At 40.7% G+C, this 17,197-nt stretch overlaps 1 pseudogene across 6 annotated transcripts in view; it reads right to left on the reverse strand.

Moving 5' to 3' along the window:
* Positions 1-644: 644 nt before the first annotated feature.
* LOC144781899 (adenosine receptor A1 pseudogene) overlaps positions 645-17,197 on the reverse strand; it is a 316,798-nt pseudogene continuing 300,245 nt past the window's right edge. For all 6 annotated transcript variants that reach the window (XR_013601084.1, XR_013601088.1, XR_013601087.1 and 3 more), the window contains one exon: positions 645-3,583. The product of XR_013601084.1 is annotated as an adenosine receptor A1 pseudogene, transcript variant X2 (transcript). The remainder of the gene's footprint in view (positions 3,584-17,197) is intronic.

The raw sequence follows: 17,197 nt of genomic DNA on the forward strand, positions 1-17,197 counted from the left end.
CATTTTTGTGTTGTGCTTGTAAATCTGCCCCACAGTGTCACGGAGCGCCTGTCAGAGGACGGCACTATCGCTCCAGGTGTGTGGGAATAATCTCCATCCAACAGACTTGTGCTTTGAAGCGAAGACGACAGGGAAGAAGAAAGAGCAAACACATTAAAAAAATTGACCAGCACTCCCTGAGCACCAGGGCTGTCAAGATCAATTGAAAGTGAGCCTCAGTAGGGACGCCAGAGCCCTCATGCTGGGCTGAGATTCACGTACACTTTTGCAGAGAAGCCCACAAGCTTTGAACGCTCGAAGCAGATGGCGAGAACTTTGGCATCTTTACAAGGTCCGAACCCCGAGGGCAAGCTGAGGAGAACACAGTCACACTGGAGCACAAATGCCTCTTCAACCCCCGCAGGGCCACAAGGCAACTCAGATGATGAAGAGGAAAGGAGTCACGCTCTAACAAAAAAATACTTCTTACTTCCAATCAGAAGCACTCACAGTACATTTCTCGTGGAGATGTGCCGAGGTGACAAGCTCTCTCAATGTGCATGTTGAGGCTGTTCTCCCATAAGAAGTTGAAACACTGCTGGATAATGTCCCCCCCCCCCCCTCTTCACCAGTGCAGCAAAAAGAAGATCAAGCACAGGAACGAGTGATGAGTAAAACTCGGGTTTATTAAGACAAGTTAATAAACAAATGCCTCATCCATAGCTCATACTGGTCTGCTTTCTCACACAGAGCCACTGCACTTCCCCTGGAATCTTGTCTCTCCAAAGGAATCATAGGCCCTCAGACAATCAGGGGAAGAACCAAGGAGAACAGGGAAGGGGAGCATAATGGAAAGATAAACTCCCCCATGCTGGAAGATACCACACATACCTGTATGAACAGTTTTTTGTACTCCACTGTCTTCATGGTGGTCATCGTGTATCTCCTTAGAACATTCTATGGCATAATTTGAAATGGATAAAACATCTTTGGTAACAAATATGGTGATATTTTGAATTCAGTTAGCCTGCTTGTGGACCACATTGGCAGAAGAACCAAATTACTACAATATAATCATGCTATTTCTCTATTAAGTTGTCTTATATATTATTTTATTTGTTAAACACACAAGGGCTGCCTTCAGAACTCTAAGTGGGTTGGTGTTTTTATATTGTGAAAAAGTTCCTGAGCCTTCTAGCCCTGAAAACCTCTCTTTAACAGTAGTGTTTTTGCTTTTTTATATCCAGTAATCTCATAGTATCATGCTGGGTGTTTAAATGGTCTTCATAATGTCATGTCAGGTTCTGAGCACCAATTTCCTTAAACTGCCATGTTTCCATCAACCTATTGTCCCTCATTCTTAATGATATGGAATGAATACAGGTATCAAAATTACTGAAGTAGACCTGTCCCTTTCCTGTTCTTGCTCTGTGTGCGCGGTACAAGGTCTTAGTCTACACTGAATCTCACCAGGGATAACACCTAAGGATAATGGGGCATATTACCAAGCATAAGCGAAAAATTTCGCTAAGCTTGGTTAGCGGCCAAAATTATATCGCCGAGCTTCGCCTATTTTTATCGCTTAGGAGCCTTGATATTATCAAGGTTTATCTCCTAAGCGATACAAATCGGCCGAAATGCATGAATATCGCTGAAAAGTCAGCGATATTCATGCATTACCGAGCAAATGCTCTTAGCCATGTTATCCACCTACCATTGGATAACATGGCTAAGAACTGCTCTGGGCAGGCGTTAGCTTTTGGAGATAATCGCGCTTAGCACGATTATTTCCAAAAGTTGGTAATAGGGGATAGCGATGTTAGCGACTGTTTCCAGTCGCTAACATCTTAGCACCCCACTTTGCATGTCATTAGCAATAATTATCGCTGACATGCAAAGTGGGCCCCTAAATGCCCGCTATCACCTATTAGCTGTCGCTAACTGGTGTTAGCGACAGCTAGGTAATAGGGCGATAAAATTATCGCCACTTTAGCGGGAAACATTCTTGCTAAAGCGGCGATAAGGCCCTTGGTAATATGCCCCAATGTTCTTTATGTATCTCAAAGTCAGGGTGGTGTCCACCACCCTGGCTTTGTCGTAACCGACCCTGTCCCCTCCGTTTATAAGGGTACCTCTCAAATTATTGCAAACCTTATGTATCTCAGCCACACCATTCTGTGATTATAGAAAGTTCATGGAACCTTGTATACATGACACTACAACAATACAACTTTGATACAACCAGACCCCTCTTAGTGTAATAGTGGAATTGGAGTGGACATTTTGTAACATTTCATGCCAGACATATCTAATAATTGCATGTTTTCAGGACCTGATTCAAAGCTTGTTCAAACACCAGCATGCCAATAGAACTTGTAATGATTGGCTAACTGCTGTATGAATTATAAAACCCTGTAATGGAGAGTCACCTACCAGGCAGCGGAGTTGTCCTTATTTTCCATTTGCGCCCCTTAATATCAAATGAGTGGGTTGCACTAGACTCAGCTAACTGAACAACAGATGGTGGGTAGCAAACACCTGATAATATTGCCTCAAACGCCTTCCTGAAAGACCTCATTCGGAAGACATACACAACTGGATTTATTACAGAGTTGAAGTGTGAGAGGATAACCGCAAAGAGAATAAGATTATCAGGAATGTAGCAGGTGGGCCTAAACAGCCGGATAGCATTGAGTATTTGCAGTGGGAACCAACAGAGGACAAAACAGAAGAGAACAATAAAGAGAGAGATGGCTGTCTGCAACTCCTTCCAGATAACTGCACGGCGCCGCTCTCGCCTGCTCACTTCTACATCCCATTTAACAATCCATCGGATCTGGTGCTTTATCTCCATGAAGATTCGTGCATAAAGGAAAAACATGACACACAAGGGTGCAAGCATACACGCAAAGAAGATGAAGTAGACTATGTAAGAGTCATACATGAGGCTGTCAAAGAGACATTCATCATCTGGAGCAAAGGGCTTGTGCCAACCCATGAGAGGAATGAGACTGGTAAGCAGGGCTAGAACCCAACAGGCCAGGATGAATAGCAAAGACTTCTTGGTGGTCATCAACGATGCATACTGAAACGGCCTCAGGATGGAGATATACCGCTCCACTGCAATGGCCAGCAGTCCATACACAGAGGCCATTGTGAAAAGAATCAAGTTGCAAATCATCATCATGCATACGTAATAGTTGCACTGTGGCACCCCAATATCTAGCAATATGGCACAGGGAATTCCCACTGCCCCTACTAAGGTGTCCGCTGTTGCCAGAGATACAAGGAAGTAATTGGTGGCTGTTCTCAGCTTTTTGTCCCACAGCACAGCCATGCAGATGAATAGGTTGCCAGTAATGGCCAATAGGGCGGTGACTGCTTCTGTAATCAGGTAAGGAATGTTCATTCTGGAGGGAACTTCATCATGGTGGCCTCCTACTGGGGTGTAGGAGAAATTGAAGGAGCTCGTTGTTGGATGGTGAAGATACGTGTGTGGTTCCATAGCGAAATGTGTTGTGGCTGTCTTTCATGTGTTTCATAAACCTTCTCTGTATAAGTATCTTCCAGGAGTTGTGTTTATCACTTCTTTCAATTTTTCATGCTGGAACATGAGAAAAAAGTTAATTATTTCAGAGCATCTACATATCCAAACTATAATTTGACATTCATTCATCTTGTAATTTGTTACGTTGTCCTATTTTCTTTTTGCTGCACCCTTTTCTATTTTGTATCTAATTTTCTTCTGTTATTTGGGAATTCCACCCTAATTTTCCTCCTGATTGTTTCTGTGACTGAGAGAGAATGTATTCACCTCATCTCTGATTGCATTCTCTGTTAACTTTATATTATGCTGCAAAGAATTAGATATCAGTTTGATTTGTGATATGACCAAAAGTCATGAAACCAAATTTCAGCAAGTATACAGCAATATGATCTCCAGGTGCTATACTTAACCAGTGTCTCTCAGCGTCCAAATAAGGGTGAGGCCATGATCAGTCGGGAATGGCAACAGCATGTCCTGTAGCTCAGGCTTGTGGCTAACATTCTCTGCTCATTGCCCTAGTGCCTGCATGTGGTCATGCTCTGCACCCAACCTCAATGTGACCAATCTCCTCTATGCACAGCTACAGGAACCCGATCTCACCCATTGTGAGAATGAAGTATCTGATATGCATAGTTGCTCTGGGATTTTTTCCCTTGTGTAAAAAGTTATTTGGGCTCCATGGACACTACATAGGTTCTGCATATCACAGAATCTGATATATATATATATATATATATATATATATATATATATATATATATATATATATATATATATATATATTCACTGAAAAAAACCATAGGTTTCACACATGTTATAGTTAGGAATTAACTTTTAAAAAATGTCATCAGTGTTGTCATGAGTGATGTCACTGACTATGTCATGAGTGATGTAATATGTGACGTCATTAGCAGTGCATTGCAGGCGCGCCAGTTATAGTGAGTACAACTAACTATAACGTGGGAATTTCAATGGTTTTGTGTGAGTAAATTGTCCGGCTAACTATAACTGATATGAAACCTATGGTTTTTTCAATGAATTTGCAAGGTTTTTTAAATGCTAATTCCTAACTATAACGTATGTGAAACCTATGGTTTTTTCAGTGAATTTGCAAGGTTTTTTAAATGCTAATTCCTAACTATAACGTGTGTGAAACCTATGTTTTCTTTAGTGAATTTGCAAGGTTTTCTAAATACTTTTATAATAATCGAGTAATACGTCATTTTCGTGTGCCGTGCGCGCACCGTGCGCGCACGTCAAATCATGTGACTCAAAAACAACACTTTTTATTGGTTAATACTAGTTTCTATTCTGGAATCTTCAAAAACCCCACCCACTTCCCTCACTATTTGCTTTATTCTCCCGGAAGAAGGACCCTTTTTGGAGCTGGAAGCAGAAAAATCAACAGGATGGCAGAAAGACAGGAAACAACATCTTCTTCTGACTCCCACCTAGAATATCGCCAGCGAGCCAAGAAGGGGAAATCTTCTTTTATTTGGAAGTTTTTTACTTTTCCTGAGGGACTAAAAAAGGTAAATGCCCCTAAAGTAACGTGTACCCTTTGTGGTACTGTTCTTTCAAGGGGAAACCCTCTAAAAAAATACTCCTTTTCAATCCATACCATGATCAGACATGTAAAAAATGTGCACCCTGTGCAATATGCCCAAGCAGCCACAAGAGCTCTGGCCCAGCAGATTCCACCAGCTGTGGTCAGCACATCTACAGCTCCACCTCCATCGCCAGCAACAGCAGAAATGGACCTTAGGCCATATTTGGCGCATGTGCATATGCAGTGAAACAAATGCTTTGATCTTATTGTTTATGGAGAACAGAGCCTGAATCTTATTGAAGGCAGCATTCAGAACCATAAATGCTCTGAAAGGAGTTAATTTTTTTTATTATTTTTCATTTATTTTGTTCTTGTTGAACAGTTTCCATGTTGCAGTTCCTGAATTTTCTTCAAAAAAACAAAAAAATATATAAAACTTTAAAAAAAGGAACAAAAATATAAAACAAAAGAAAAAAAAGTTATTTTCAGAACTCATTCAGTTCTCTAAAAAGAGTTGTATTCCTAACACACTGTGTCGTTCATTTTTTTGAATGATAGTGTAGTGCATAAATGAATGATTGAAATGACTGAGTGAAGGGGAGGAAGGGACTGAGGGAAAGAGTGAGAAAAGGGGAGTATGGTGAGTGACAAAAGGGGAGTCGAAGAGTGACTGAAAGAAGGGGACTAAGGGTAGGGGAGTGAGTTAAGGGGAGTGAAAAACTAATGGAAGGGCAGTAAAGAAAGGAGAATGAGGGAGGGGGAGTGAGAGAAGTGGAGCAGGGGCAGAGACAGAGAAGGGGAGGAAGAGACTGAGGGAATGAGTGAGGAAAGGAGAGTATGGTGAGTGAAGAAAGAGGAGTCAAAGAGTGACTGAAAGAAGGGGACTAAAGGTAGGGGAGTGAGGTAAGTGAAGAGAAACAGTAAGGGAAGGGCAGTAAGGAAAGGAGAATGAGGGAGGAGGAGTGAGAGAACTGGAGCTGGGGCAGAGACAGGGAAGAGGAGGAAGAGACTGATGGAATGAGTGAGGGAAGGGGAGTATGGTGAGTGAGGAAAGGGGAGTCAAAGAGTGACTGAAAGAAGGTGGACTAAGAGTAGGGGAGTGAGTTAAGGGGAGTGAAAAAGTAAGTCATCCATGTGACAATCAAATACACCTCATCACACACTAGTATAATCTTTCATCACTCAATGTAAAATAGTAAGTGCCATATTTGAAACCATTGACACACCAATAGAAATTTCTAAACACCCACTCAGTTATTCATAGAGCTATACACACATCTAATCACTCACCTATAGATTCAGTGTTATATGCAGTGAATAATCAACAGAACACTATCAAATATACTTATACGCCTATTTCAACATTACACACCAGCACACATTGTATTCACTTATTAAGACATCCTTCTGACTTATGCAAACAATTGATTATACTTACATTTACTCATCTACACACTTATACAAACACCACTTCATCTATTTATATAGATAGTAACTCACACTAGTGTGTTATAAAATCACTATTACAAGTATACAGTTATCCATATACTGACTCATACAATCACTAAGTCTTAGGCACACTTAATTAGATATAACTGTCAAATGCACTGCCTTTTTTTTCAAGTTTAATGGAGATGTACCATTGAGAGAAATATTTCATCACCACCACACCCATAAAGTAATACACTCACTGAAACAACTGTTATAACATGTACTCTTAACCTTATATACCTACTGAATTAACTATTCACACATTTTCTGCCAATCATACACCCCCCACCAAACCACATAGATATACATTTACCCATACAAATACTCAGTTAAGAAACCAATAACAAATATAGTCTTTAACATACCAATTAAGACACAGCAATAAAGACTTTCACACAGTTTAGTAACTACACATTATATATAGTGAGACTCTACAAATTAGTCAAGGAAAGAATCAATGACATTGTTACTAATGCACCATCCATTCATTTATATTTATATATCCACTCATTCTTCAATGCAAAGTAGTGTATTTATAACACATATTTAAATATCAAAGCAAACCACATTCACTGGATGATGTCATTAGTGATGTCATCAGTGATGTCATTTGAGATGTCATCAGTGATGTCATCAGTGATGTCACTGACTATGTCATGAATGATGTAATATGTGACATCATCAGCAGTGGATTGCAGGCGCGCGAGTTATAGTGAGTGCAACTAACTATAACGGGGGAAAGTTTGAATTATAGGACACAGCTATATATACTGGAGTAAAAGGTATGCAGCAAATAGATCCTTTCTCAACCTTGATTTACCAAATGTGGATATTATGTGGATTGGCCAGAGAGGATTAAAATGTCACCAATTGATGCCATTGGTAAAATCCTTTTTACATCTGCCACACCCTGACCTCATTATTGTGCACTGTGGTGGAAATGACCTGGGAACTTTGACTGGGGTAGGTCTGGAAATGCTTTTAAAGGACACCTTTCGCAATTGATGTCACTTTTTCCACAAACTGCCTTTGTATATTCAAATATATGCCAAAGACAAAAATGGAACTGGTCCAACCAATATTGCCCACAGATTGAGAAAGCAAGGAAACATGTGAATAAGTCTGTTTCTGCTTTCCTCAGAGACTATGGCATGGGTTCTATATACCACAACAACTTGTGTTACAATATGCAAGGCATCTATAGGAGAGATGGTGTACATTTTACAGATGAGGGGAATAGAGTCTTTCTTTTGAATTTACGACTCTGCATCGGTACTTACTTGTAGGTACCAAAATCACTTTATAAACACAACGGCTCTTTTTAGAGCCAACGAACATCCAAACTCGCAAACATGTTATTTACCTATTTTTTTTGTGTTTGTTTGTCGACTTGCGCGCACGGTGCGTGCACCTCGCGGTATTTTTTTCTCAAATTTTTTTTTTTTTGCCCGTTGGAGTCCTTGAGGGACCCCCTGAGAAATCCTAGGGGGTATGGGAGTCTCCAAGATCTCCACTATAGTTTTTCACACTCTTGTAAATCGAGGTACGCGACCGGGTGCGCGCACCTCGCAACTTTTTTAGAAAAAAAAAGGTTTTTTTGGCCTTGGGGGTCCTTAATGGACCCCCTGAGAAAACCTAGGGGGTCAGGGAGTCTCTACCTTGCCCCCTTTCCAAGATCTCCACTCTAGTTTTTCACACTGTTGTAAATCGAGGTGCGCGCAAGGTGCGCGCACCTCACGATTTTGTAAAAAAAAACAAATTTTTGGGGGCCGTGGGGGTCCTTAATGGACCCCCTGAGAAAACCTAGGGGGTCAGGGAGTCTCTACCTTGTCCCCTTTCCATGTTCTGCCCCTTTGTTCTCTACAATATGTTGACTCGCACTGACAAAATGGCGGTCAACACTTCCTGATTTCCTCTGAATCGAATGTTGACAGACGTCAAACAGCAAATCAGAATTCCGCTCGCGCACAGGGGTGCGCGCACGGGTGCGCGCCTATAGATATATAATTGATTTCAACTTTAATTTTCTCAGCAACTACTGGAGGGATTTACACCATTTAAAGAAAAGCGTAATCTGCGAACCAGACTCTACCTTTTTGCCAAATTTCTTATAATTCCATTCAGCCGTTCGGGCTGTAGCCGTGTCTAATCATCCTATGGAAAATAACATGGGGAAAACACGTTTTGGGACCCCCCTTTTATCTCAGCCCCCACTTGACGAATCCCCCCAAAACTTTCAGGAAAGGAGTGGAGCGGGCCATCTTCTTTGAGAAATTCGCAAAGATTCGTCCACCGGCGCCAAAGTTATTCCCAATAGAATGTTGCGGATTTCCTATGGAAACTAGGTCCTAACTATAACTACCTACTAGCGACCGCCAGTAGGTAATATATATATATATATATATATATATATATATATATATATATATATATATATATATATATGTATATATTGCAGCTCCAAATCCTCGCGTATACCCAGTATAGAATGAGAAAATACCACACTCCCGGGGTGAAATCAACTTTCTTTATTTAGCTCTCGGTAGCCACACGCACAACAGACGCGTTTCGGCAAGGTGCCTTTGTCATATATATATATATATATATACACATATACATACACACTACAGCGAAGTGCCACCACACCTGTCAAACTCTTTGCTGATGGGTGCCTCTGGAGTGCATGTGGCCTGCTCCAATATATTATACACCAAAGTCCCTCCACCAGGAGCATAACCGGAGCACTCTTGAGGTTTCAATGTTCATTTTATTTGCTCTGGGCATGACGTATTTCAGCATCATGCCTTTCTCAAATGACCCTTGTGAAACAATTCATTTACGTGCAGGTGGTTATATACTCTGATCGGCTCCCCTGCAGTGGAAAGAAAGAAAGGACCACCATTACACAATCGTCTTTCAAGATTGTATCACCGCCATCATAGCATGTCATCCGCGGGAGCCCAAGATGACTTACAAACGCAAGTGCAACCTTATATTCCAGGTTTAGATGACACTGATATACTGTGAAGGTAATGCTTAGCTATATATGTATAGTGTAATGGAACGAGTGAGATTATTGCCACAGCGCTGTGTATCGATGCTTGTAAACTATTTATTTATTTGTATTTATTTATTTTATTTATAAAGCGCGCTATCACCTGACAGGCATCCTGGCGCTAGAAACTCAGAGTACAGAAAAAAAGGTGTGCCCCACTGTCGACAGCCAACTAAGTCTTAGGAAAAAGTTTTTAATCTCCTTCTGAAAAGAAAGAGGTCACTGACTTGTCTGAGCTCCAGTGGGAGAGCATTCCAAAGTTTGGCACCTGCTACCCCAAAGGATCTACCACCTGACCTAACTTTCCTGAATCTAGGTACCTTCACCAGACCACTAAACTAATGTACCAGAAAAGATAAAATGCAATAAAGATTTTTTTTTTTTTAAATCATAGCATGTCATTGATCCAAGTATATTATAGTCATCGTACTGTTTTTACATCTTGGTGATGAAAAGAAAAAGTTCCCCACTATTCTTTAATTATGAGCTGATATCATATCATTCCACTGTTCCTTTTTCTGGGAAGCATTAGCATAGCACGATAACCCATTCATTTGCTGCATACTGCCCGATGAAAGTTTTGTACCTGAAGGTGCTCAGTCTCAGTGACCTCCACCTTGCCAAGAGGTCATGCCCAACTTGCTGTCAACAGGTATATATTTAATATTCACAGCCGCAGTGGTTATGGCAGGTTTCAAATGTAATACTCCAACAAAGTGCCACCACACCTGCCGAACTATTTGCTGATGGGTGCCTCCGGAGTGAATATGGGCTGCACCAATATATTTTACACCAAAGTCCCTCCACCAGGAATATAACCAGAGCACTTTTGCGGGTTCAATGTCCATATTATTTGCACTGGGCATGAAGTGTTTTGGCATCAAGCCTTTCTCAAATGCCCCTTGTGAAACAATTCATCTACGTGCGGGTGGTTAAATACTCTGTTCGGCTCCCCTGCAGTGGAAAGAAGGAAAGGACCACCATTACACAATCGTCCTTCCAGATTGTATTGCCGCCATCATAGCATGTCATTGATCCGAGTATATTACAGTCATCGTACTGTTTTTACATCTCAGTGATGAAAGGAAAAAGTTCCTCACTGTTCTTTAATCATGCGGTATTGGCTCAAATACTACACAAAATTTGATCATCACTGGAAAAGGAACATTGTTTTCTACACTTGACTTAGTGTGTGCTTATCATCAGATAGGAAGACGTGCAGTCCACGTATTTAGTGGTATCAGTAGCACAAGAAGAGATATTCCAGTGCGGAAAAATGATGTTTGGTCTGCCAATGCTGTGTATCTCTTCCACAAGCCCATGAAGGCAATTTTAAAAGGTGTAACTAGAGCACTTGTGTTCCAGCATGATATCTTAGTCTATGACGAAAATCAGCAGGAATACACTACGAACCTGAACCAGGAATATGTGAGATGCAGTATTTCGAATTACAAAATCATATTAAAGCAGAGTCACCTTACTGAAGTCTTGGAAGCAGCCAAACCACAACCACAACTGCTATATTTCTGGGCTTGACTGAGTTTTATGCAGTATTTTTGGATAGGTATCCTTAAGAAGTTTTACGCATTTTAGAAAATGTTAAAGGTAAATGCATAATTGAGGCAGTGATCAAGACAGACCAATTTGATGGGCGTAAGAGCGAAATTCTTTTTTTTTTTTTATAAGAGCAAAATTCTTTGTGCGCCATCAATTAAGTCATTTGTAGTAGGCAATGAGTGTTTATTTACAGTTCATGAAAGCAACAGTAGTGGGGGTGCACTTTTAATGCAACTTGGTAATAACAAGAAATGGCAATGATTTTGAGCAAAGCAAAATGGGTCTACTCAGCCACTGAGTGAGAACTTCTCGCCACCAGTTGGGAGGTGGAATACTGAAGAATACTCCTTGATCAGGTGAAATTTACCATACATACCATACAGTACATACGCCACTAGTAACTAATGTTTTATCAGGGGGGTGGTAGAGTATTCAAGACATGACTGTCAAGTCTGGCAACATAATTGCAGGTTTTTCAGTACAACATGAAATATGATCCAAAGAAATGTACTGTGCTTGCAGATTGCATGTCTCGTATGCCTTTAAAGAACTAAGAAGCATGCTGCCGACAAGCAAATGAGTGTGAAGCAGCTTACACTTTGAAAGATGGGGGTGGTGTATTTAGTAATGAGGTGATGAGGGCACCTGTGAGTGAGGAATGGTGGAATCAGGAAACTGATGTGCATGGTGGCCGTCAGTTAGCATGGTTAGCTGGGATCGCTTGAAGAAAGGAAGTTCTGTGGTGAAGGGGTTTATGGTGAGAATCAAAGGAAATATTCTGGTACACAGTGACCATGTTGTACCTCCTTTTGGTCCAAAGTAGTAGATTTTATACATGGGCCATTAAGGTAATGTAGGAGTGTCAAGGATCAAGAGAAGAGGGCATGAACAATTCTGCTGGCATAGCATGGATGGCAGGTTATTAGATGCGTGAGGGAATGTGTATGTTGTGTGGTGCAAACAACTCAGCAAAGCCTTGCATTATTTGTTCACAGGTAGTGGAATTACTGGTTGGACCATGAACGACAATGGGCCAAAGAGGGAAGTGGATGATGGATAAGATCACTTCTGAGACTACTGTGGACTGTTGATCCTAACTGAGACGGTAGTTTCAGATAATGGGCCTGGGTTTGAGTATCCAACTCAAAAGAATAACCGTACACTACCCAGATGCTAATGACCAAGTTGAAAAGATTGAGCAGCTTTATCGAATAGTCTATTCAGTTAATTAAGGAAAATGAAAAGCCTTCCAAGACACCAACCAAATAAGGTTTTGTCCTAAATGTTGATAAAGGGCAGCTCTTAATTAGTCAGTGGTATCCCGCAATTGTGCCAAGATGCTTTTATTATGGCTAAAGGAGACATGTGGTATGATACAGAGAAGAAGGAAGGATGATAAGGGTATTATTGAGCTAAGGAGCATCATCAGACAGGTTGTAGGGATCCTACATTGAAGAAGGTGAAGGAGGTAAATAGCATGGCAGAACAGTGGGTGGGTGTTCCTTAACCCAATCTTGATAGGAAAGGGTATGCTTGGTGGTCAGAACCAATTGATGTTTTTGAAATATTTAACAACACGGTAAAGGTATATAATAGTAAAGTATGGCCTAGAGAAAGATTCTCCGTGACCTGAAGAGTAATGTGGATACTAGAAACAATGCATTTTTAGATGTTTTAAAGAAAGAGGTAGAATGGACACATTTCAGGAGTAAGGAGAAAGGCCTCAGAAGACAGGGTGGATAGATTGTCAGCTCTGTGGAGGTATTGGGTATGTGAGTAGGGTTGAAATCTATTGATTTAAAAGAGAGGAGCTGTTGTGTGAGAATATCAGGTGTGGTTGAAAGTGGAGGAGGTCAGCAGGAAAACTTAGCAACTTTGTAGCAGGTTATTTTTCAGGTACGCATGGGGAGTGTGTCTTTGGCAGTGTGATTGTGGTGTGCATCGGTTATGTAGTAGACAGAGGAAAGGTATGTCATTCATGGTGGTGTTTGTAGTGGAATGTAGAATGCTGGTACTTGAATTAGTTATTTTATGGCTGGACTGTAGGGCTAGGATGAGGGGGATGTTTGAAGAATAACTGGATAGTTGAAGAAAGGTGCAGCTTGGTGTATCATTTTTCTAGGTGTACCTGTATTTTCTGTAATTCAACAAATTTATATGGATGATATCCAGTGCACTTTGTTGTCATCTCTGGGGTCACCGTATTCCACAGGGAACCTGCACTACATTGCAACTTACCAGAATACTATTAGGCAGGTTCCCCTGTAACATTTTCTGTCGAACAGCCATACCAAGGGAATTTATGTCAGTCTATTATGTGGTAGGACACATAGGTGATAATTTATGTCAGACTGATGTACTGCAGGGCACACCTGGGAAACTTTTAGCAAGTCTGTTATACTGTAGAGCACACCTGTGATAATTTCTTTTGGATCAATGTACCTGAGGGCACACTTTGGACACCTTTGTCGAACTTCTTTACTGGACAGCAGAAGTGTGCTACTTTTATCGTTCAAAATATTTTATTGAGTGTTGTAACATAATTACATATTTCTCCTTGTACATCACTGACCAACTGTGTCATTAAAGTCAGATAAGGGTGTTCCTCTAAAGTTAGGAGGTACCAAAAAACATATTTAGCCTACACTGATGATCTGGTGATTCTGTCACAGACGCCGAAAGGACAACAGTATCAATTAAACCAATTACACATCTACAACTTGGAGAATGGACTAATTACCAATCTTTTCAAAACTAAAATTATGACTTTTGGAAGGCAACCTAAAACCAAGGGGTGGGTTCTAGGAGACACTTCAATTGAACTAGTAAATCAACATGGCTACTTCAGAGTGACTCTCTACAGTAAGTTATCGTTGTCGAACCACCTGGTCACTAGGAAATTGTAGTCAACAACGAATACCAGATCGGTATTAAGATTCACAAATATGTTTGGAGGAAAAGTGATTAGGCCATCACTCAAAACATTAAATAAAAAATTGCTTCCATACCTACTGCATGCATCTCCGGTAACGAACAACAAGGTCAATTCCAGTTTTGACAAAATCTTTATGCAATGTGTATGTAAACAATTTCACTTATGCTTGGCAACTCCTCAGTGCATTATGATGTTTGGTTTCAATCCACTACAGAAATACTGTCAATTAAATTTGCAAATGTGCAAAAGCTGACACCACTTAACTAAAACATCTAATATACCAAGAACTGGGTAAATCTGTATAAAATGATATAAAATTGCACACCTTATAGGAGGGTTTAGAATCTTATGATCTACCTGATCCACAGACACTGGGGCAAATGAATCTATCAGCCTGGATACTTTTACAATTAAATATTGGAATTCTGACTTGACACAAGTTGTAAAATACAAGCATTGGGCATAGTATTTGAAACCTACACTGTACAGAGCCAAGAATACTTAGGGCTAAACCTGCCTGGCTATGTTAGAAAATAACTTTTTAAGTTTTAGATTGCTACACATTCTGATTCGGGGGTTTGAAGGGAAATGGAACCCAGTTTTTAAAGGAAAAACAGCCTGTTGTCTCTGTGGCCCTGCAGTTGAATCTCTTATACACATTATATGTATATGCCCTAAACTGTTGTTTATAAGGAAAATACATATGGAACTTGTTTAAAGAGAAAAAAGTAAGAACAACTGCGTAAGCTGTTAGATATTGTTTTAGAATCAGAGAAGACTGTGCAATAATAATGCTGATAACATTTTTAGCTCAGGCCTACAGAGCATTACCTGTATGATTTTATTATTCTTACTTGTGCAACTGAAGGGAAAAGACAAAATGTATTATTTAATTTGATTGACCTCTTGGGACAAATTATCTCTTGCACAAATTCTGTGAACTTTTATGCGTCTTTGAACATTAGGACACATTAGCACTTTATTTGATAAGGTAAAAGGCAGTAAGCCAAGTAAGATTGAAGGAAGGCTGTAAATGTTCTGGTCAATGGTATGAACAACGTGGCCACTGCTGCTATTGGATGAAACTGGAAAAGTTTAATCATGCATCTTTATAATTGCAAAAGATTATGTGGTCCATATATTAATTAATTGCATGTAAATTACAACTGAAGGTGGAATATAAATACAAATTTATGCTCGGAGTTTTTTATGCACTGAATTAGATTACATGAAAGCAATAATTGTACGTTTTAATTGTAGAATTTTACCATTTTAGGAACTTATTCATGCTACGTGTGATGTTTTATACTTTTACTGTATTCATTGATTAATACAATAAACTTTACTACTATACACTGCTGTCGCACCTAGCCCCAATGTATGATAGGACCTTTCACCTGCCAGCACTGCCTCTTCACCTGCAACACCAGAACTCTGCTCCTGAAGAATCTACAACCACACCGACCTCAACCATCCCAGAACAGCTCCACTGCCGCCTGCTGAATGCACAATCTCTCAGCAAGCCTGCTACCGAGATCTGGGACACCGTCTCCTCCCTCACCCCGAAGTCATCTTCCTCACCAAGACATAGCTCAACTCCACATTAGAGCCCGACATCACCCTATACACACAAGAACGATACAAGATAACACATCAAGACGGCATCAACAAACATCATCTGCTACATCAACACCACTGGCGACGCCACCCTGACCATGGAGCAGCTCAACTTCCAACTTCACACCAACGACAAACCACCATCAGAGGCACGCTCGCCTTCAGACCCCCGGGACATTGCCCCAGCTTCTGCGAAACCACCCCTGTTTTTATAACCTCGCTTCCCATCGACTCCAAGCACTGCATCTTCCTCGGAGACGTCAATTTCCACCAACCTCCTCAAAAACATTAACACCCTCAGCCTCACTCAACTTGTCACCAACCCCACGCACACCGTAGAACACACACTCAACCCCATCTTCATGGCCAGCAACAGAGTCAAGTACAGCCACGTCTCCGAACTCCCTTGGACAGACCAGGCTGCTGTCCACTTCACAATCAGAGGACCCTTGCGACCACCATCAAACCTCCTAGCACCTCTCACCGAAGCTGGAAAAAAGTAGTAGACAGCCAATGAACCAACGCCATATAAGCCTCCCACCAGGATCCTGCAAAACAGGCTGTCACGAACTTCTCTGCCTGGATCACCAATTGTGCTGACAGAGTCACCCACATCAAGCCCATAAAACCAAAGAGATCCTCAAAGCAATCCAGCTGGTATAGCACAGAACTAAGTGCCACAAAATACAACTGCAAGCAACTAGAAAGCAGGTGGTGAACCAGCAAGGACACAACAGACCGAGCATCCTAAAAAAACTTCACTCATTCAATACCACCAACTCCTGAGTAAGACAAAAAAGAGAGCCCTTGCCAACCGCATCGAGGCCAGAGTCAACCACAGTAAAGAACTATTATTCATCATCATCAGAGAGTTCACCAACCCTTCAGACGCTGAGAAGATCATCACACCCTCGCAGGAACTCTGCAACATCCATGCGTATTTCTTCCATAGAGTCTCAAACGACAAGAGAGGGGTCCACCTTACACAAAGAGACAGGACGCCAAATTGACAAATAATCAAAAACAACAATTCCCTTTGTGTGTATTTGGACAAACCGATAATAAATCACACACCATTCATCCAAGCATACCAACATCACCAAAGAATGCTGACCGTTTAAAAAAATCCAATATATGAATGTTTATTCTGTAAATTTAGTTTAAAAAGTCATATAAAGAGTGCATATAATACAAACATGGATTATTTCAAGATAAAATAACTTTCTAAATAGAGAGCCACATCAATAGTTCACAAAGATGATACACATTGTTACCAAAATCTGAGTAAATGAACATGGGAGAATATCTTAGACATTAATTTTTTGTTATAGTTATACACTAATCGCAAAGAAATTCATTGATCAAACAACTATTTTGTACAGTCTCTTGTTTGGCCAAGATAGGGTTGATTTAGTGCTTTTGTAGAACCAGCGCAACGCGTTTCTGTGGGTTAAAATGATCCGGCCA

Source organism: Lissotriton helveticus, chromosome 9 (genome assembly GCF_964261635.1).
Source record: "Lissotriton helveticus chromosome 9, aLisHel1.1, whole genome shotgun sequence".
NCBI lineage: Eukaryota > Metazoa > Chordata > Amphibia > Caudata > Salamandridae > Lissotriton > Lissotriton helveticus.